Source organism: Varroa jacobsoni, unplaced genomic scaffold (genome assembly GCF_002532875.2).
Source record: "Varroa jacobsoni isolate VJ856 unplaced genomic scaffold, vjacob_1.0 scaffold_988, whole genome shotgun sequence".
Lineage (NCBI taxonomy): Eukaryota > Metazoa > Arthropoda > Arachnida > Mesostigmata > Varroidae > Varroa > Varroa jacobsoni.
In genome coordinates this window covers 45,264-68,733 of record NW_019213890.1, presented here as the reverse complement: position 1 = coordinate 68,733, position 23,470 = coordinate 45,264, and the positions used below count along the sequence as shown (strand labels likewise).

The 23,470-nt window shown below is 38.3% G+C and overlaps 1 long non-coding RNA gene across 1 annotated transcript in view; it reads right to left on the bottom strand.

Moving 5' to 3' along the window:
• Positions 1-10,129: 10,129 nt before the first annotated feature.
• LOC147752788 (uncharacterized) overlaps positions 10,130-23,470 on the bottom strand; it is a 53,859-nt gene continuing 40,518 nt past the window's right edge. Inside the window, exon 3 of the long non-coding RNA XR_015313104.1 lies at positions 10,130-10,458. This is a non-coding gene — a long non-coding RNA (uncharacterized LOC147752788). The remainder of the gene's footprint in view (positions 10,459-23,470) is intronic.

Sequence of the window (23,470 nt, the reverse complement as noted above, 5' to 3'; positions counted from 1 at the left end):
ATCAGAGTCGTTCCCCTTTTCAACTCATGGCCCTTGCGTGAAGCGAATAGGGTTTCGAAGAATAATTTTCGGTTTCTCAGATGTACTACTTCTGCAATAGGTAAGGAGACCTAACTAGGGAAGAAAAGTGCTTGCGTTCGCCAGAAATATTTATCAGATTGTACTATATAACTGAGAAGCGAAGTCTTCGATTTGGTCAAAAATATTTTTTTCAAAATAACTGAAAAGTGCTAAGGGTGGAGTAAGAATTACTTGTTGAATGGATAAATTCAGTTCAAGGATTGTTGGATTTTTACAAAACGCGACGTACAGAAATATAGTGCAAAATGTTTTCACTAGAACCAGCTGTCACAATTAGCGGGCTCCACGAGCGGTACGTAAAGTCTAAGCTGGGCTTTATATACATTTGTAAAAGATCGGAAGATGAGGCAGGACTTTTCAACTCCATGCAAAAACAGGTATCACCAGTCTTATCCATAGCTATATGATCGTCTTTAAAAAATCTTGAAGCTGGCTTTTGTACGATATTGCCGACCCTATAATCTTCTTGATTTTGATTAATCCACACGATGATGATTTGATCCACATTTACGTAAATTTTCATACAAGTCAGCGGCAGTAATAGCTCATTCTGATGATGACGTTACTGATGACAGACGTAATAAAGTTACTATTAGTGCAATTTAGAATTTAACACCAATGCAAATCAAACAGGTATACTTCAGGATTTACAACAGAGAAGTAAACTGCTGTAATACGGAAGCTATTGAACAAACCAGAGGTTAAATATGGAATTCCCCGAAGCATGTATTATAAAACTGTGAAGAAGAAAAAGAAATTAGTTCTAACCTAGGACATATGAAGACACATGTAGTGTACCCAGAAGATAATTTGCGCAGTTGTTACCGAAAGAAAACCTACCCTTACTTTGCCGTCGTTATCGATGAGGTTTATAAGATGTAATCGCGTTCAATGGGGTCTTGAACATTCCAATTTTCGGCTCCAGAATGGTTGCACTAGTAACGAATTTTTGTTTCGCTAAAGGTAACCAATGGTCTCCACCACTTTCGACAAATAGAAACTTCATCACTGCGCTTTGATTGCTAGTACCAAAATTTCGTAGTTAAAAAATTTCGTAATTAAAAAAGTATGTACATTCTTCGATTAGTGATTAACGAACACACAATCTTTCTCAAAAAAAATAAATATACCCGATTATTGAATTGTTAATGCTTAGCGGACCCTTATTTCAATCAAATATATTCTGCTTCAGGCAAATGTATAAAGTGCATACAAATGTATACCAGAGTGATTGAATATATTTGAGAATTACCGCATATATAGATGTTATGTATATTTTTATTTAATCAGTGGTATATATTGTTTTTACGTAAATATATATATATATTACTTCTCCAGAGCTATGTAAATCGAACAATTTAAATAATTTTCCGCATCGTATAAAGTAGAACTCCGATATTTGCGATTTGCGTTACCATAACTAATCTCGTTTTTGATGTTTATCAAATCGTAGGTTAAGTCTGCATCCGATACAGTCGAGGGTGACGTGGAAAATGATTCATCCACGAGCCTGATGCTAGAAGTATGTCAATGATAGCCCCTGGTTGGCACAAGTTGTTTTATTAATTTGGTTAGAGGCCTCATGTTCTTGCTGTAGGTATATCTGACGCTGCACGAATCCGAATCCACGTTTGCGTATTGCACAGGTGCTATTCATAGTACCCTGAATTTTTCATAGACCTTCACTTCTACAACATTATCCTAATAAGTTTTCATCTGGAATATAAATTATTGCTGCATTGGTCAGTTGATCCCTCATGTACAGTTCGCTTGTGAAGATTAAGTCAGTGAACGCAACTGTCAGCACTTGCGATATCGATCGGGATTCTTCATTTGTTATACATTCACACAATGTCCATCCTCACTTTCGGATAAACACGGTTTTATCTATTTCAGCAAGTATGGGAGCGCGAAACTAGCTTATCTCGCCTAGTAATGATCTGAAGTTTCCAGTTAGGCTCTTGATAATATGTCTTAAGTATTTGTATCTATTATAGGGTTATTCTGTTATTTGCGGCTATGTATTCGGCGAGGTATTGCGCTCATCATCGTCGGCAACACTGCGATGATGAGCTTAATTTAATCCTCGAAAGCTTTACTACCTAATGAGTTAATTGTCATATATTTTTCCTCGTTCCTTTTGTTTTGTCTCATTTTTCCATTGTAACGTTTTCTGCAGTAGTCTATGGAAATGTTCACGAGGATCATTCCCGAAAGGAACGATTAAATGGTCACACAATATTGTGATTCGAGCACATACTTCGCTTTTTCTTTATTGATATTATTATAGTTACTCTTTATGGGCTGAACCAAGATTTTGAACAGAAAAATGACATTGAATTTAACTTAGACAACCACATAATAAAAAACAATAGCAGCAATAACGCTACTAAACAACAAACATACTGAATAAATTTTCAAGTTTAAAAAATTCAATTTGGTTAATATTAACCTGCACAGATTGCTAAAAACCATGATACACTAGAAGCCAAAACCTAGAAAGCAGTGTTAGGGATGCTACCTATATAGCGAACCGACCATGAAGTGGCTCATTCTCAAGCGAGAGAAAGGTTGCTTCAGTGAGGTGCTCTGCATGGCTCTGGATTTGACTCGATCTTCCACAAACGCACGAAGCGTGAAGAAGAAATGAGTCCGAGTAGAAACCTAATATATATGTTTAGATTGTACATTTTGCCCCAGATAGGAATACAAGATTTTGAACATTCTCTTAAAAATTAAAGGAAGACATAAAAAGACGAAGACTCTACTGAATGGGAATTTTAAAGTTAGGATAAAAAGCAGGAGCATTGTAAAAGCTTAGGCGGCGAAAAAGAAATTTCAGAAGGAGTTGAAGAAGAGTAAACGTGTGACGTGGGAGGAACTGTGTAACAAAATAGAGAATGGCACATGAGAAAGACTCTACGAGATAGTTATATTTAGGCTAACCAAACTGTGGTCAACGCTGCTGAAAGATTCGATAGAGCAAACTGTCAACACCTTTGTTTCCAGCAGATTAACGATATGGACAACAAAAAGATTTCTCTCACCTCTAAAAAAGTTCGAGGGGGTGATTGAGAGGCTTCTACGAAGGCAAAGCATCGGATCGAATGGAATACCACCCGAGGCGGTAAGGATTTTTCTCTAAGATTAGCAGTAGAAATGGGAGAGGGGGATCCCTTATAAATCCGTAATACGGATTCGGTAGATGCTGGTCCAAGGAAGTAGTTATGAAAAGGGTTTCACAAAAAGCAGAAGAGAAGAAACCAGTGGACAAGAGAATTGTGCATAGTTATCCTACTGAGAGTACAAAACGCGATCAATTTTCCTAAGTGGCAAATGGCAATAGGCGCCATGACAGAACAAAGAGTCACCTTCATACCCTCAAAAACGGATAAATCTCGGATAAATTCCTATGATTTTAGGAGTCGATATTTAGCCCCTTTGTATGGAATATGGCCTATAATGGCGACCTCGAGGTTTTCAAGCCATAAGAAATGCACATGATAGCATATTAACGTGGGTGACGAAATTCATATTGAAAGTAAACTAATAAATGAATGCACGGGCTTCAGCTGACTCAAAAAGAGCAAAGGGGCTTTATTAATGGGGACGAAAGCTCTTATTAAATTGAGTAGAGGTGAAAATAAAAAACGTAGTTCGATACCCAAGGGGTATGGTAGATCAAATCCTTAGAGGAGGCTCCCCCATAATGACAAAGTGATTGACAATGTGGCGAAAATAGACACCAGAATTTAAAGGAAGAACCGGAAGAGAGGAAAAGACTTTTAGCGACCATAACCGGAGACTATTAGTGTTATACGCGGGGGCGCTCATGCAGTAAAACATGCATATCATTCACACTGAACATACACGCCGGGCACTAATACGTGTTTAATAATAATTAATACGTGTTGGTTTTTTCATTGAATCTCAAGCAAATTAAGACCTTCGTCCAGACCTTCATTCTCCCATCAGCCTATTTCACTGCAAATCCACAACAGTATGCTACATCGTCGATTCATTACGCATGGAATCATCACACGGTTTTATGTCAGCCTTAGTTTTGAAAATGCTACGTAAATATTACATTGCTTATGAGAACAATATACAAAAAAAAAACAAAATCAGGTGCGTTATTCGTTGCTGAAAACTCACGGAAATTGAAATTTTACCGTGTTTAAGATGAAAAATCGTTTTCTACCACCTTCGACTTTATTTCATAGGAAAGCTTTTAGATATTGAATATAAAAAAGACTTTGCCCAAACATGTAAGCAATTTACCGGAATGTTTTATTGTCAAGTCTAGCAGTGTTCATATAGCTGCCATCTGTATACATATGTATACACACCGTGCGGCGCGTTCAGATTGAGAACAATTTTCGGGGACTGTGCGTTGTAACCTCTACGGTTCATCCGCTACTTCTTGTACCAAATAAACGAACGAAATGGCTAACAACAGCCCATCGTTATTGGAATATAGCTGAAGATCAGCTATCAGTTAATCTTTGCACTCTGGATGAACCTTTTTTCCCCGAAATGAACAATCTGCAACACTGCTAGCTCTCATACGGTTTTTGAACTCTCCAAAAAAGGGTTTCCTGAGGCAAGCCGGAAAATCTTGAATGAAATTCAGAAGAGAAAGGTTCACAAGTATATTAAGGAAGCCACTTTTATTTTAGAATGTAGTGAAGAATTCCCGATTTGCCTCATGGAAGTCTTTCTCGGACTTTTCAAGAGCCGCATAAGAACCAGCAACATTTTAAGCCTTTATTTCGGAAAAAAGGAAGTTTCTGATGTTCGTAAGGGTTCGTTCGTCGCGCAAAGACTGGCTAATAACTGATCTTCGCTCAAGTTTTGATAACGACGCACTGTTGTTCGCAATGACAAGCTCGCTATTCTATTCTAGAAAAAAAATGCCTTTTATCAGCCATCGGATGAACACATGCTCGTTACAATAAATCGACCGCTAACGTTGATGAACGTATACATATGTAAATGTATGACAGCTATGTTGAAAGAAGCTAGACTTGGCAATAAACCTCTAATAATGATAGAAGACCTCTAATAAAATTTAAATTAAAAGCGGTCGAAAATGTATCAAAATAGATCAAGAAGCAATTTTAATAGGTTTTTGGAGGAGACGTTAACGGCCTGCCTGTTCAGGGAACAAAATATAATTTGCTGCTTGGGTCGTCCAGATAAGCTCTGACGGTCGTCTTTCTTTAAGATATTTTAAATATGACTCAATTTAGACGTGTATATATATATATATATATATATATAATAGTAATACTCCGTTAAACTTTTTAAAAATGTATACAATTATATTATCAGGAAACTAAAACTACTCAGATAATTTTCGTTGGCACTCGCTGCAGTATGTCTATCACCGATTACTGGGTATTGCAATATTATGTTGGATTTATTTTCTGTGTAAGCTTGTGTTAATCGAATCAATCGTATTCTATTGTAGTTCTTCCGAGCGCGACTACAGAACTCGAACAAAGAAGGGATAGCTACTCTTGTTCGTTCAAACAAACCAAAGTAGCAATCAGCGGAATAAAATGTCCAGGTAGTCCTACGATGTACATGACGCCAAGCAAAGTATTGGGCTAAAAGGTGTAGTTTTTTTAAAATTGAACTTTTATCTCTACTCCTAGATTCCATTCGATAACATATTTTCTCTTATAGATTATTTTTACTTTGTAAAAAAAAGCAGGGGTGGGGGGGGGGGTCCATTATAGAAAGCTCAAGGAAGCCGTATCGAAACTAGAGCCGTTGGTGAAGTGTTTTTTTTTGCAATACTGAAGTGTGGCGCTCGAGTCGTGATGTGCTCTTCCACGCCACTAGTAAATATGCGTAGCGATGCCTCCCAACCGATACAATTAGCGCCAATAATGGAAGCAAGCCTCTTGAAGTTATAACGCGATTTACCAAAGAAAGAGAGAAAGAAATAATCTTGCGAGAAAAAACGTAACTCCAGTTTCGATTTAGTGAACTATCGCTTCAAATCTCAGACTGGACATTGGCATAGAACACCTAAACTATAATGGCCGAACACAAAATATTTCTAGATTTCAAAGGAAGAATCAGGCTTTCACAGAATCAGACTATAGCTGTTGTACTAGAAAACCCAATAAAAAAGGTTCGCGCAAATACAGCTCATGTGTTCTGGGGCCTCGCATTTGAAAGGCTCTGAAAGTGACAGGTTAAAATTTTCTAGCGAATCTCTGCAGAATAAATGTATTTTGTTCACACACCGACGTGGGAATTTTTTGAATGAACAATGCAATTTTTATGCAACCGCAATAATTTTATGCGAAACCGTTGTCGTAGGTTTGCCCATCTGACGATAAATACGGCAGCTAGTTTTCAAAGTAAATAAACGATTTTTATTCTAAGATGGTATCAAGTGGCTTAGTTACATTTCCAGAGGGACGTTCTGCGTATATGACCCAGGCCTGGGTCAAACGTTAGCAAGAATCAAACTAACCAAATTCCTTAATACTGAATTCACATGGTTATGCCCTTAACCTTAAGCACTTAACATTCATATATAACTAACAAATGCGATTTGTGTATTGCTATATTTTAGCCAATGCACTAACCTAAATTGTGTCATTTTAACGGCTCTCCCGCCGGTGTCATGCAGATACTTTATCTTTGGCAAGCGGTTTTCGGGGTAAATAAGTACCAAATATTAGTCGAACATATATCCGATATACAGAAGTTTAAGACGCAAGTGTGAGGACACTGAACTGGGTGAACGGTTTCATATCAAGAAACCCGACAGGCCAGTAGATAAGGCTCGTCCTATGAGCCTAGCACTGCCTAGTACAACCGAAAAGTGCAACAAAGCTTTTGAGATAACTTGAAATTAATCGCAGCAACAAAATCGGCAGCAGTAGGAGCGGTAGTCATTTAACACAATCGATACGCATTGCGTTAGATGTATATATGTATTCCGCCACTGGCACGGACTTTCCCGGATGTGCATGCAGCTGTTGCTAAAAGACTTTTTAATGTCAATTTTTAATGGCAATGGAATGCGATTCGGAAAAAGGTCGAAGTGTCCAAAACCTTACATAAAAAGAATAGATGTGCCGCCTCCCACAACGCAGCAACCTCCGCTCGTTTCAGCGACAGCAAAAGGAGCGCTGCACCCGCAATAGAGGACCGGCAATATGAAATGAATGAGAGAAGAAGTAGAAACCAGGTATACAGAGGCAAATAGAAACATTAAAAGATGTCGATTTTCAAATCAGCCCAGTGAACCAAAACGAAGCAAACAAGGGCCTTGTTTAAGAATCGTTTACAGAAAGCAAACACATGGGAAAGGAATGTGGGAAAATCTAAAACCAAAAGTATCCCAAATAAAAAAGAAGGTGACGTAAGAAATAAGTCAAAGACATAAGCGTAAAATTGGCGAAAAAACGTGCATGCAACAAAGGGAAAGACGGAATTGATAGAATATAGCAAGCAAAAGGTAATTAATAAAATCGAGCGAGAACACGACTGTATAAAATAGGTAGGACGCAGATAAAGAAGCGAACGAACTATAGATGTTCGACAACGGATGAAGAATAAAAAAGGGTGCTGGATTAAATCAGTGGAAAAGGGAGAAATGAAAGACGCTTTTAATAAGACAAGACAGTGAGAGGTTCATTCTTCGACAGTGGTAAAACATGACCGCAGCAGACATGAAGCAAATCATGTAATGTAACAAGTATTAATTCGAACAGGCTGACTAATAATTAGCTAGGGAGTTCGCTGACTGCTCAGATGAGGCCAGTGGAAGCAGCGCCTACAGAAAAGGCAGTAGCAGCCATAATGACGACGATAATGAAAACGCAAAACCGGGTCTATTTTTTGCGCGTACTTTAGTTAGTTGAATTGTAGGGCGCACGCACTGAGCCCCAAGAGACATCTGAACCCTGGGGCTATATAAAGATTATTTATCGATTTCAAATGACTTGCTATCATTATTATATTACAGCTATGAGTACTACTACTTTCGTTACTATTGTCATCGCCAAAACCGCTACAGACCTGAACTGGAGTACAGGCTCGTATAAATGGGGTAAAAGGCTCGTTAAACATTTCCCTCGTAAGAAGGCAGAATGAACCGCCCTCATGTTACCACGTTACTTGCTCAGTTGGGACGTTGGTAAGTTCATTCAGTGGACAGAACGGCAGCTTGAGAAAACAAATGTGGGAGGTTTAAGGAGCCCGAGGGAAGCATGAGAGCAAGAAAATAAGCTTGTTGGTGGAACACTTTCTTCGAAAATGTCGAAACACTTACACGCTATTGTAATTTGTCGGGCGACGGTGCTCTCCGCCGAAGGCCCTCAACAGATCTAGCTGTAGCAGCACTTCAATGAAAATATTACATGTTTGCGACTTGCCATCCCTCCAATTGCAAACTAATCTTCGACTCTTTCCTAACTGGAAAAACCCACAGCCATTTAGGCAATCGGTTGATTACATGCGTCGCATGAGCATTGTCAAGCTATGAAAAAGTTTCGGCGTCTTCGATGAGGAATATCTATCGTCATCTAATAGAATAGGAAGAACACTGTTACGTTTTTTGTTTACATGTACCTCCCTCATCCAATCAGAGATTCCGAAACAAGCTTATCCGTTAATTTCTTAATATTAGCATATTTAATTGAAGCGATCAACATTTTTCCATGATGGGTCTCTGCTGAGTCATGTAAGGTCTCTCGCAATAAATGCGTTTGCTGACATCTCTCGTTGCTATAATGGCAAACGTCGTTGTTGAGTGCTATTGGTGCATAGTTGCCCTTTAAAAACAGTTCAAATGTACGTAGTCTGCAAAGTCTTGGTACAGGTATTTGTTTATAAATTATTATTATTATTGATCATGATTTGCTCAAGAACCTGATTGGCATGGTAAGCCGAATTACAGAAACATATTTCGCGGCCCAGGTAAATAACGAAACAAAAAAAAACGATGGTCCAGTGTTTTTTTTTGGAACAATTCACACATTTTCGAGATTCTGATATTCTTATTAGCGCGCAAACATAACACTGGTGTCTAAATAAAATTTTTGAGCGGTCATCGAAATTTTTTTCGCGACCGGTATGCATTCTAATTTTTATTGCAATATAATATTTGCTTTTCCATCACTTTATTTCCACTCTAAGTTGAAGGGAAGGATATTGCCAATGCATTAAGAACATCGTTATGAGCTTGTCAGTTCTGACAATTCACAAAATTTGCAAACGAAGACGGTACTCGGTTTATAAATTTGGAGAAGAACCGCGTGGGCTGCATATGTACTGGCTATGTGATGACTGGATTTTGGCACATTCTTTGGCAGCGATTCCTAAACGTTTTTAATAAATTATGGGTCACTATCGACCGTTTTCTTTTGTAAAGTCTATATAACTGCTAATATTTGGGCCTCTCGCATAACGTCAATTGTTGCTAAAATTCTTAGATAAAAAACGATATATCTGTAAGCACCTAAAGGAACTCTTCTTTCGTACACAAATAGAACTCTTTTCAAACGAGATTTTTGCTTCGTCTAGAAAAACAATATTTGCAGCTATGAAGTTATAGGCCGTAACAAGCTTTCGATATTACTTTTATTTGGGAAGCGCTTCACGTTGTCTGTAAGAGAGACACTGCGAGTTCCCAATAGACTAAGATTTTTCTTACCCTTCTGTCCTCCATGTTAGGTCTCAGGCACTTACTATTTATAGGTCATTGCGTGCCGGGCACGTGTTATTGTTCAACTTATGAAAAGGCTTGTCCATTCAATTCAAGGGACTCAGACTGATCTACCAGCGAGCACATTTTTGAGATCTAATGATAACGCCTATTCTAATCTTCCTATGCCTTTCTTTATCTGAAAATAAACCAGTTGTATTAGTTTTTCTTTACGCAAGCGAAAAGAAACATTTAATTCATTGCCTGTGATGTACGTCTTGCCGTTTTTATTTTTCCAAGCGCTAGAGAAATCGAATATTTTTTGTAGTTTCTGGAATTTCCTGCACCGGCAAATTTATCGAAGCTACGGTTGACCATAGACTACTCTGCAACACCGATCTTCCGAAAGTGAACACCATGGACTGCGACGTATGCCGTCGCCCAGCCAATACTCGTCACGTCTTTAAATGTCTGACGGTCACTGTTCGGCGTCAACATTCGAGAGTGCCCCAAAGAGTCCAATAGTTTATAGTCATATCATCTGGCATCAGCTGGAATATCAAGTTTATGGGTTAAACATTGTGTTAGCCGTAAAATTTAGTTGAATCCAACCCTTCAAACCGCCAGACGCCCTTTGTTCATCAACCATTGTCATTGGGTCTTCTCCATCCAGGAAGGACTATTCTAGTAGTCTACCGCGCCTGTAAAATTCCAACAGCAACAATGGCACAAGCGTCTATAATAACAAAAACTTAGAAATTTGAGAAAATTAGTGTGAACATTCTGTTGTGTACGTTACGCCCGTGCCAGTCCTCGTTCGTCCACTTACACACATTTCTTTAGATATACGTATAATAGCAAAATTTCGTTCCTCATACCTTTTGAATTATACTACTTTGAAGCTATAAAAGATAATTTATTCAGGTATTAACGATCAGCAATTGCGTGTTCATCACGTACGTCGATAAAGGGAGATAGTTTTTTGCAAAAAAATAATTTAGATTGACTTATTAGTTCAAATCTAGTGTCAATATAGTCGACTGAGTCTGAAGAATTTCCCGAGATTGAGAACTTGAAATATACAAATCCCGTATCAGTTCGAACGTCCCTGTTGTACTTGTAGAACCGGTACATATAATTTAACTTAACTATCAACTTAAGGTAAGTGGTGCTTGCGGCAAAAAAACAGGTTCAATGTTTGTGGGCGATAAAAGGAAGGGTATATTGTTTCCACCAAAATTATAAAGTAATGGTTCATCGTGTCAAAACGAAGAGGCTGTATTTATATCATACACGAATTTAAATGATGAACCTAAACAGTTTGTAAGTACTACGAGGAAGTCTAATATGTTATTTTCATAAATTGAAACCTCATCGTGGAAACAAATTGTTTAAAGGTTTCCTTCTGGTGAAGTAATAAGAGCGGATCTGATTATTTTACGGGTCCTAAAATATTCTACACTATAGAGTACTTTCCGCGACGAGTTATTTGGCCAAATTCGCTTTCCGTTATATTAATATACGTGAAATCAATACGCTATCATAGTTCCCTTGGATAACATGGAAGTAATATGCCCATCGCACAAGAATCCAGTAGACAACGATAAAATGGTACCGTTCGTGTGTGGCAGAGGTGACTTCCATTACCTCAAATCCCCAACATTAGCTTCCGTTGGATATAAGAGTCTGCGGCCATACAATCAACCAACGAAGTTGGCGGTGGAACGTGCGTAGACGTTAACCTTAGTAGATAACCTGACATGCTAAATACTGTTCCCTCTAACTTAAAGAAAATACGGACTATAATAAGGACTTTGTAGCCGCCTAAGCATCTACTCTTTCACTTATGGCAACTGTCAACGACATTCGAATTTTTGCTTTCATTTATTTCACATACTGGAAGAAGCATAAATATTGTAACCAATGGAACAAGAAATTACTTATTACGAACACCATGGTGTCATAGTTGCAATTAGACAGTGGGAATACTATTAGTGCGTGTACTAATAAAGGCAAGCAAGACAGTAATGCTGAGATCTTCATTCAAAATCCAGATCGTTTTCTTCTTTAACAGAAATACTTCGGTTGTTGCCCGGGTACCCTTACGATGAAAAGAACACGAAGAAAGAGTAAAATTATATAACTTTATTAAAAATAATAATAGACTAATTTTGACAGCTAGCTTGAAATTATATTTTTTAATCACTTGCTAAATCAAAGGGCGGGTCAGCAGATTTTTTGCATATTCATTCCTTTTTGTGAGAATTTCACCCTTTCTGGTAATTGAATTGAGCTGAACTGAGACGCCTGTCCTCGTGATAGTGCATTAATAGTGTCTTTTTATTAAATTTAGGGACACATGGTGGTCTAGGTATGAGACCGGGTGTAAACATATTTTGTGCCGGGATCTAGTCGTTCAATGACTACCGTACTACTACCGGACGTAGATACTACGTAGTTATAATTCTACTGCAAATTAAACCACGCTATATATATATGTATATATATAGTTTTCGAAGTACAAACCTCTAAATTTTTATAACGTTTGAACAAAATTAGCGAAATCAAACGCTTTGAATAAGCATGGACTTTTTTAATTTTTTTTATATCGAGCTATTACTTATAGTCCGATGGCGGAAAAGATAGGGCAGTAGTCCAAATGAGTTGAGTAAAAGCAGCACAGCCATCCATAGAATCGAATGGCTCCCGCAGGGATTTTTCATTTTTCGACGAATATCGCACCGATTGCAACGCCGGTGATTTGCAACGGGGGTTCTGCCTCAAACCTCAGAGGTAACGTGTCTGCCTTCAGCCTTAGGCGAACACGTAAAGTGTATTCAAAAAATAAATTACCTCCAGCAAACTACACAAGTCGCTCCAGGTTGAGGGAGCTGGCTCAATATCTAGTAATTGAAAAAAATAGAGCCTCAGTTGGTGATTTTGATGTCTTTATTCTCCGATTTGAAGGATATGTTCATCGAGAGCAATAAGTTTCGTTTCCCCCAAGGGACCACTACTTATAGTAAATTTGTTACTGCAGTTATTATATGATCTTTGGAAAATTCAGTTTTTCCTAAATCGAACGAATTATTGGAATATTTCTGTATATATATATATATATATATATATATATAACTGATAATGTGCACTTTCCATTTTAAATCAGTTTTAAGCGTTACTTTGAGATACTTAGAAATATCGCTATTCGTGGCACGAAGGTAACTACATTTGTTTTGATGACTAGGTTAGGTTGTCTATTAGATCCACAAGAATGAGACAGAGCAATCCCTTCGATGTCTGTAAGACCATCGAGATAGAAGAGCCCAGCACAACCTTCGCATAAAGTAGGCAGACGGCTGAGGTCAAAATTAAACATGGCATAAACATCGAAGAGTGATTCCTAAATAATAATTTAATCGATTAGTTAATCATTTTAGTAAACCTATGACATTAGTAGGCGTCAGGTAGGAGAGCATATCTTGCCAAGATCCCAAGGTCTAGAAACATTAAGGAATTTTTTGTTTGTTTTCTTTATACCATCAATATATGGCACAATACCTTATGTCGATTCCTGTTATTAAAAACCGTATTGATTTCTCTAAATCAAATACTGTGGTTTAATGTACTTTTTGACTCGAAGAAGTGCGACGAACTTCGAAAACATCACTAAGTTACGCGAAGATCGAAGTAATTTCAAGATTATTCGTGCATAAGTCATACCCTTGGTAAAGAGAGATAACAAATTGGATATAATTTAACATTATGGAGTAGGTAGAAATATATTCTGTTATTACGACCAGCTACTTTGGAAAATATGCAGTCTGTATTAGGGGAAATAGAATTATTAAGACTAAATACAGATTTTAGTTCACTGGAGCATTGGATAAAATTGGATAAGAATATTAGTGAGAAATTTGCCGTACTTAAAACAACATTGCACAGGAAGTTGTATCGACTAGCCAGACATGGCCCAAGAAGGAGAGATGAGATTCATTTACTCGTATCCGAACGTTCTCATAACCTAGGGTCGACGTAATTCACTTCACTGATTTCCTCTATATGAATTGGCTGCATCGTGTTTGTAGTTACGATTCTGGATCGGAATGGCGATAGCAGTGCAAAACAGGTTGAGACCTGCGCCGTCTTTACGCAAGAATCGAAAGGTCCTAGGCAGGGGTTTACAGTTAGTGCTTCTGTATTTCGTAAAGACTAACACAGAAATTTCCCCTATTCCTATCGGTATGCTTTTTTTTTTTTTTTAGGTAGCACTCGACATTAACGGGCGAGGTCTCAACATACTTACCCATGTGCATTTGGAACATTTTCGAACAGCAAGGAGCGATTTCTTTGGTAATTATTTAGGAAATGGACACATGGCACCAAAAACATTATAAGGGACGCGTGCTTTTTTACTATAATGGGTCGCTGTTGTTTCATCGGGATTTCTGTATAGTAGGATTAAAATTATTTCTAGCCTTGAGGCATCTCTGTACGCATTTATCCGCATATTTCCTAAAAGTAAATATTTAAAATTATTTTTAATTCTATAAAAATAGAGATTTTACGGATGCACAATGAATTGTAGCTTTGAACAACGTAGCTTTTGCCTGGCCGCTATCTTCTGCAGCTTAGCCTGAAGAGTAACTTTTGCTTCGTCATACCATTTTGTTCTAAGCTGACGAATAGTGTAAGCGTCTATCTCTTATATGTTTTTGTTAGACGAAAAAGTATTTGTAGAAATATCAACGAAGTATCATGCCAGTGTAATAACCTCCCTTGAGATTCTGTGATAGTGAATATAAGTGTTGATGTTTGAAACCTTATCGGATCGTGAGTGTGACTGCTGCATGATTAAGAACTTTGTTTATGCATAGATCGCTCTGATCGATTTATAGTTAGCTAGGGGAAGATTCTAGCAGCTCGGTGTCTTCGAGTCGACTTGAGAATCCCTTCACGGCATTCCGAATTTCATCATCATATATTCCATCCATGTCGCTCTCAAGTAGTCAGATATAGAAAGAGCTACAGTGTGTGTTAACTTTTTTTTGCCGTAGCATCACGTATATGGAAGGAATCCATTTTTTCAGCGCACAGATAAAGTGACACTAAGTAGTACGGCAAGTTTTTGGTTTTGACAGGATGACATAATCATAAATACCTCAATTCCTAAATTTCTGTTATCTTTATGGTTATCGCGTTTCACAGCACTCACTTTTCCATTTCTTTTTAATCTTAATTGGCTATGGGTTCTGACTCTTAAAGCCGTGAAACTCTACCCTCATTGTTGAACTCGATCACGCGGAAGGCTACATCATTTTCGATTATCATAACACAGTTACTTTGCAATAGTTTATTTTTCTCCAGCTGGTTATTGCGTACGATGACGAGTTCGTGTTTTGTGGTCGGATCGTTCGCCGTTGATTGTTCATTTTATTACCAGGGCACCGAGTGCTTTGTACATTCTCTCGACAGCCTCGTCGTAGGGGATGGTACACTCGGACCTCACAAGTATTTTGTAACTTCATCTTTGGTTGTTTGCGACTATGTGCATTTCGTACATTTTGCGAAATACATCCACAGGCTACAGTGAATACAAGAAATATTTTTAATTATTTAGATCAATCATTTTAAAGTTTCAGCACCTTCTTAGACCAATTGGAATAATTCCTAATACTTCGACTCCTATATCGACTTTATCGTTGCTGACAACCAGATTTACGGCTACATCCGGAGCGCGTTCGCTTGTGACCACGCAGAAAAGATATTTTCTGCTAAACTGTTAGGTTTTCTCATTGGACACTACACGGTATAAGTGGTACACTCAGATAACGCTTCTTAGAAACAAAATTCGGTACACAGGATGTTTTTCAGCAGATTATTGTGTGGGAATGACACGAATCTATTCATATCCAGAATACTAACTAAATAGGACTACAATACCAAGATGATATTTTCTAACTGAATTGGAAAATTTGATGAAACGTATAATGCGTGTACTATCAACGATAATCTTCTCACTGATCCCTGGATATGCTCTACGTATTAGTGGCAGGCCAGATTTCATACATCTATCTATAGACAAAAGAACAGGCAATAATCTTTCTTTCTTTGAACGGCAAAAATATTCAACATAACCGTTTATGTTAAATGTTCCTTAGATTAGATTTCAGTCATACACACAACTACATAGAGTGACTCATTTTTAGTTATAGTACAAACTTTTTTGAAAGTTTGGTCTTTAATCTCCTGGATTTACCGATCCAAATCATTACCCATGTTCACCCTGGGCGACATCTGTGTTAAACTGGTAAACCACCAACAAAAAGCAGAGCAATCAAGTACTAATAGTTTATACAAAATATTCTTCATAAAATTATAGATGTAATACGAAAAACGTTAGATGTATATGACAGGCCGAAAGCAGACTGAAAGCTAATATGCTTTCCGCCGGCGGTTCTACATGTACAACTCGATGAATATATTCATCGAAATGAAGTTGCTGCTAAGACAGACTGTCACGTAATCTGAACAAAGTTTAACCCTTGAGATACACACTAACGTGCTAATCTTCTTATCAATAAAATTGTATCGGAAGTATCTCGGCAAGAGACGCCAATAAATGCTACGCTTCAATATGCAGTACACTTTATACGAAATATCTTGTATGCAGAAGCTTCCGAGCGTTTGAGCATCACCTCTGAAAACCGGCCCGATGATGGCTGAGACTGTAGCAAGCCAAGCATCATAAGGATGTTTTGTATAAGTCGCCTATCCACATCTAGACACTCGTATAAAGCAATGGATTTTTATTATAAGAATAAAGAAACTTTGCCGTGAACGATTCGTATGCAAGTCACAAATATGTTGAAACCAGCTTGAAATTAGCTTGAAGCATAGGCGTGAATGATAACGAAATAAATACCTGGAGTCTTCGTGAGGCTTACCGGCACAAAGCTCCACAGTGAACGAAAACCAGAATAAAGAATCGATTGAGAATAGCAGTACATAAGAAAAAAAAAGGCGAACATGACCAGTGCTAAAAAAATCCTACAACGGAAGCAGAACTTATGCTTAGGAACTCATCAGTGCCCCAATGGGTCCAACATATCTGCGTCACAACTGAACATATCATCTAAATATAAGAAAAGGAAAAATTTTGCTGGTCGGTCCAGCGATAGGTTTGTGGGCCCAATAGCTTTAATGAATATAAAGACCACCATTTCCAATCTAAGCAGAATTGCTGTTCTATTTCTGGAAAAAAAAACTGCAAAACCCACTTTGGCAAAGCCTTCTAAAAAATGCAAGTGTTTGGCTTTACCGATAAAAGGAATTCAACAACCTGCTCACCTAGCAAACATTCCCGCGAACGGTAAAAAACAGGAGTGCAGCTGTAGATACGTAGCCCTTAAAATAGAGCTAGTTAGAAACTACAAAAAGGTTTTCATTTATCTTGTTGTACAGATCAGCACTGTGGTGGAAGGGAGGGGGAATGAAGTCGAGCTTGCTCTTAGCAAGATCTCATAATTTATTTGAGACGAGGCTGGTGGTAGAAATGCCGTTTTTTTGTGTTCTTCCTAATACTCTATAATGCCTAATATGTTTAATTCAATACGGTATTGTCGTGAATATTCAAACTGATGTGGGAGCAGAGAACAGCACCTTCAACTGTTCGTCGTCCGTTGTGGCATGGAAATTTTAAATCTGAGCGGGCTTTACATGATATGATGAGGACGCATGAAAATAGGACTGCCTCAAGGTTTAATACTAGCAGCACTTCTGTTTTATTTTGTCTTATATAAACGCGTTATCAATTTGGCTAATACGCAGGAACACTAGATGCCTACTGGCCTCAGTAGCGGGATCGGTCACTGTCTACATCTCCTCGATCTAGGCAGACATGGCTTTAGAAGAAATGAAAGCAATGCGCTTCTATCCGTTTAATGGACAGTGGCAAGATGGGTGGCTAGGGCCTCTGGAACGGTATCTACGAATACTGTTACAGGCTAGGATGATTTCCTGGGATTCTTGGGAAAGAGTTGTGCGATATTTAGACGAAAATACAGATCTGTCGACTGCACGAAGAGCCGCGGTAAGAAAATGGCAACAACGATGGGAGTGGATTGGACGACGGAATGCGAGCTACAGGATTTCTTGTTTTATACCTGATATGAACAAGTGGTTTGACAGGCGATATTGTGAGTTTTCATATGAACTAAACAAGGTGCTTATTAGCCATGGTCGTTTTCGAACGCTCATAAAGAGAACCGCGAAAGTCTATGCTACTACCCGCGTCCTGTACAATTAGGGTTTGTCGAGTGATACAGAACATACGATTTTTGGATACACTCTCCAATACATGGGGCGCAAAATGATGCATGGTTGCATATCCAGGATAGTTGAAGAAATTATCAAGTACATGATCATACCGCAGCGTTCATGGGTCGCTGAGATGGGTTTTCTCGAAGGTATAATGCCTTGATGAACGAGAGAGAAAGAAAACAGAAAAGGACCCGAAGACGAAGATTCGACGATGAAGAGTGTCAAAGGGCGCAAAGAGAGAGGGGATAACACATAAGCATGAGAAAAAGAGAGCAACTTCTCCATATATCTGAAGTAACATACTGGAAGTGTGGGGTTTCATTCATAAACTCCGGGTTTAGTCATGGTGGTTGCGATTGTGGATGCATTCAGCCATTTGGTAGGGGCACAGTTGCACTCGCCTTAGGTCCACACAGGAAGTGGAAGATTTGAAACGGAACTGCAAGCAGTCTTTCTTCCATATATGTTTGCGTATAAAACACATACCTTCAACTAAGACAAAAAAAGGCATTGCTTCAAACGGCTATCTTCTAAAGAGTGTGTGTGTCCACGTCTGATTTCAAACCTAAACCATTTCATTAGTCCCTGACTTGATTAAACAAACACGTTAGCAACCCACCATCCCTTGAAAAGAAAACTCATAGAGATAACTAGGTTTGCTATAGTAAACGAGTTCTTCAAAAACACATCACATCGCAAAATGTAGCGGATCCGATTCAGCAGCTAAGAGACGTAGAGACATTGCATGCTCCCCTCGTTTGCGTCGTGATCGCTCACATATATATATATATATATATATATATATATATATAAACGATGTAATGTCTTTACAAAGTATTCTTCAAGCCTCTGTATAGGCACTTGGAAGAGGAGGAGTATCTAAAAGGCAGTCATGTAAAGATCTCACCTTATTATCTAAAACAGTTTGCTGAGAGGCATACGGTGGTCGGGATCCATAGAACATAGTCGTGATGCACGTGAAATTCGTAAGATAGAACAGGAACGCATTTATCAATTCAATGAGCCCTCAGCCCTTTGCAATGTGAAGCACTTGCGTGACATATTGTTGTAACAGCATCCGAAAGCCTGGTTGCAACAGCCTGGGAAGAATTTTTTTTAGGACGTAGAAGGCCACGATCCTTAAATGAGGTTAAGAAGTATAGTGAAGTGTATGTAGCCATACAAACACATAGCTAAATAAAGATGATGCCAATCGAGACACCGTTCATATAATTCGACAGTTTTTACCAAATAAATTACGTATTCAAGTCGAATCAAAAAGATCAGATTAGTTTTTTGTTTATTTTGCTTAGGTCTATTTTTGCTTGATAATTGCTTTGGTATCTAGCACATAAGGTCGAAAGTACAATCGTACCTAATGGGCTAAAAACACGTGATAAGTGTTACAAAACAAGTGTACTTAATGAGCAATTCAGAACTTCTTTTATAAGAATCGTTGCATAATATTTTCGAGGGCCCATATTGAAACTCTAATTCAGGCCCTTCCATATTCTCCGCTGCAGTGTTGCCCTTTTTGTTTAACCTTCCATTTCGCTTTAAGACAAGCAAATACGATGTTTTCTATATGGACTAATACGGAGATGCCCTCTCAATAGGCAACAATGAATATGGCATGGAGAAAAGCTATTTTTTTATATACTAGGTATATATATAATGTATATCACTAATGATAGGAAAGTGCGCGGAGCACTAAGAACATGAACCCAAAAAAAGTACTATTTTTACTCCCGGCCGCGACAGACGTATCCAAACTCGTTCTGTTAAGTTGCTTAGGTAGTTTAGTTACAGGCCACACGGTTCTGATCTCATAGAACGACTCGCTTTTTGTTTTAATTCACATCGGGCAAGAGATCTTGTAGAGATATAGGAACTGAATGCTCCGCAGCTCTGCTATTATAAATTAAAGGTTTGAAGATTCGTACGTAAAGCAGCCTGCGATCCCTTATTCTATCACTTTGCCTGCGCTGCCAGGACAGGTGCAACAATCTATGTTGATGACAGTAGAATAAAGATGCATGAGAGAGCATTTCGCAGTTGCAAAGGGCACTATTAATGATAGATCCACTGCTAATTACTGATATCTAACCATTGATGAACTTCTGGTAATTGCCATACGTTGACCATAATTCAGAACCTGTACCATACTGTTCAATGCTGAGCTTAAATATTTTACTACGATACAAAGCTGTGTGGACGATGATCCTCTGACCCCCCGGATGTGATAATTTTATCCATTCATATACATTTCCTGCCGAAAATGAATTTTATCAAACAAGATGATTATAAGTGTAGCCTATAAAGCAGAAATGACTTCAAGTTCTTTCTTTTTTTCCAAAACGGCGATTACATTAGTATTTGGCAGCGATCTCTTTGCGAACATGTTAGAGTCACGAGTATATTGGGAATGTTTTCCTTTGCGTCGTCGTACTGCCGCAGCTTTTTTTTTACTGGAAGATGAAACAAGTCCTCTTTGGCACAGTATCTAAGACTTAGCGCAGTACTATATTTCCGTAGAAGTGCGTTACTAAATAAATTAATGAGAGGCCGAGTGACTACCTCCAGGTAAAGGGTTCATGATAGTCTAAAATACAAAGGTTCAGACTTTTCTTCACAGAGTTTTAACAAAGGTCGCGTCCATTCTAAAAGACAGAACGACCAAACATTACATACTTTTGTGTACCATATATCGATAAATGATAATAAGTTTTGCTGGACTCATAACTTGGAGAATTCACACGTAGCTTTTTTGTTTAGGCTGTAGAGCTAACAACAATGGCCTATTATAAGAGGATATGTAAAAGGCTGGCGGCGGTGGAGATCAAATGTGGTAGAATTCATGACGGATTTGTAGGTCAGCCGACAGCCTGAGTCCCAAGGAACAGCATTTTTACTCACCAAGTGCTATAAGTATTGTAATTTTTGAAAGTAAAAGTATCTTAACTGAAACAACCGTCTCTCCTGTGACTTTAGGTTGCCGTTTAAATGACGTATGAATCCATGGGTGAACAAAATCTTTACTATTGAAAGAGACCCAATAGTCGACGCATTCTACTTCCGTTTTAAATTCTCTGCCGTATCGATCTGACCAATCAGCGATCTAAGGCTGCAACGCTTGATCTATGGACTGGATGTTCTTTTCAAGGTTTTATGCGGTGGTTCATTACATGGGGCGTGCTTACAATAGAACAACATAACTAAACTCAAATCAATTCACAGCGCTAACTTTCATAATGTTTTTCCCTCGTGTCGGGCTTAATGCATGTTTATGTATTAGGCGCTTTTTGCGTTTGGTATTATCCTGGGATATCTATTTTTCGTCCTTAGGGATGATATTGCACATCATTTTTGCATTTCTCGCACAATCGACAACGACAAATCAACGATGAGGCTGTTGTTAGTGGCACTTCTACTAAGCAGATGGAGGATCCACCATAAAAACTAAGCTGCACTTTCATTCAGGAAAACCAGTAATTCGCCGTCATCTTCCTTTTATGAGTGCTAAGGGCGTTCTATGACATTCAAATGTAAATAAATCCTGCAGTTGCCCCAGGAAGTTCAGCAAAAGCGCCCGCCAAATTTGAAACCCATCGCATGTTTCGATAATAATAAAATAGCTTCCGCATTAACTGAACGTGAGAAGTATAATGGCCGCCACAAAATGAGCAATAGAAAATACAGATTATTATTCGCTGAGTTTTTTCTTTACTAGATCAAATTTACGTACATAAATCATCGGCCTACATTTGATAGATAAACGTTTAGTTGCCTATGCGCGTATTTAGTCTTGTGCACAAATTGCAAACGAAGACGGCTTAGTCAAGGAACCCGATAAGCTTCATATGGATTAATGACTTGCATAGACAAAGGGTCATCGGCCCTCACCATTGAGGTTCAACCTGTGAAGTATGAAGCAACTTCCCTAAAACAAATTCAAAAAAATGATAGATTCTGAAGACGAATATGGTGGTAAACTCTCTAAACAAATGCGAAAATTCGAAATTACACTACGTGCAGAGCCGCAGTGCAATTGTATGCGAGGCTTGATCACAGCGTACTTCCAGAAGGTACGTGATAATAGCCCACTTGTTTTGAAAGCCATAGTGTTAAGCATCAGGCTGCTTCTTTGTTGGTCAATTCTAAACTATTACCTTTCCATTGTAAGTTGTGAAGGGCTACTCTGAAGAACATACCTGTACCCTTCGAGGGATAAATGCGACCCCTTCTTACACCTCATAATTATAAGCAACATAATAGACAGTGGTGCCATAGCAAATAGGATATCTTTTTTAACAAGATTAGCTGTACTTCATTTGAAGCAAGGCTGCAGTGTCGCTCAATCTAACAAAATTTTGCAATGACGACCTTCCGAGTAAACTATGCATGCACTAGTCTGTATAAGGATGCTTTAATTGCACCTGGTTGAATGCGGACGTCTTCAAAATACGCTGATAGTTTAGGTATACATTAGTGTTCTATGATGACGAATCATAAATACCGTTTATCCGCAAACGGACAGGAGCTTCGGACAACGATTCTTCAAGCCTACGTTATATAGTATGTGCACCATGGTCATTCGTGCGGTAGTCGGTGATGAATGATTAACTTGATTCAAGAAGAATGTAGAAAGAGTAGTAAGGTAATAGAGGAAAGCGTTTGATTAGGTGATAAAATCCCAATATACGTTATGTTTCTCTTCAACAGGGTCGCAGTGATAAAATTGTTACCAATTCAACGTTTCAAATTGACAGTAATCCCTCATGAATTGTCTTCTATAAAATTGAAGCATTATGCACTGCTTGCGAATCGCTAACTGAAAACGCTCTGTTAGACTTTAATGCTTATAATCGAATGCCTTGTAAATATATCTTTTTTACTGCCGTAGAGATATCCAATCTAGGATAGGGTGATTGAAGATAGGATGATTGAAACCACCTACAGGATAGTTGATCCATACTACATACTCGAGATCAACATAGAACACTTGTATTCTATTCTAACATAGCGACTACTTCACTTTAGGGGTGCAAGAAAAGGAAGTTTTTTTAGATAGTACAAGAAAATATATACTATACGAATTTGACCACATGAAGTTCTAGTGCGGTTTATTCAAGAATTGGGCCATCGAAGACGGCGACGGCCCGTCGATGACAACCATGTTATGCCCTATATCTTGGCTGAACTAACACTTTCAACAAGCTAACCAACAATATATATCTGTTCCGGCTTGGCATAGTCCTTACAATGTTAAAAAAAACTATCAGAGCTAGACATTTGCAAGCGATGCTCTGCTCGCTGAATGGAGATCCCCTTTACTTTCTAAAGCCATACGAAGGCAAGGTTGTATTCGAAAGGGGTCTGAAACCTAGACGTACT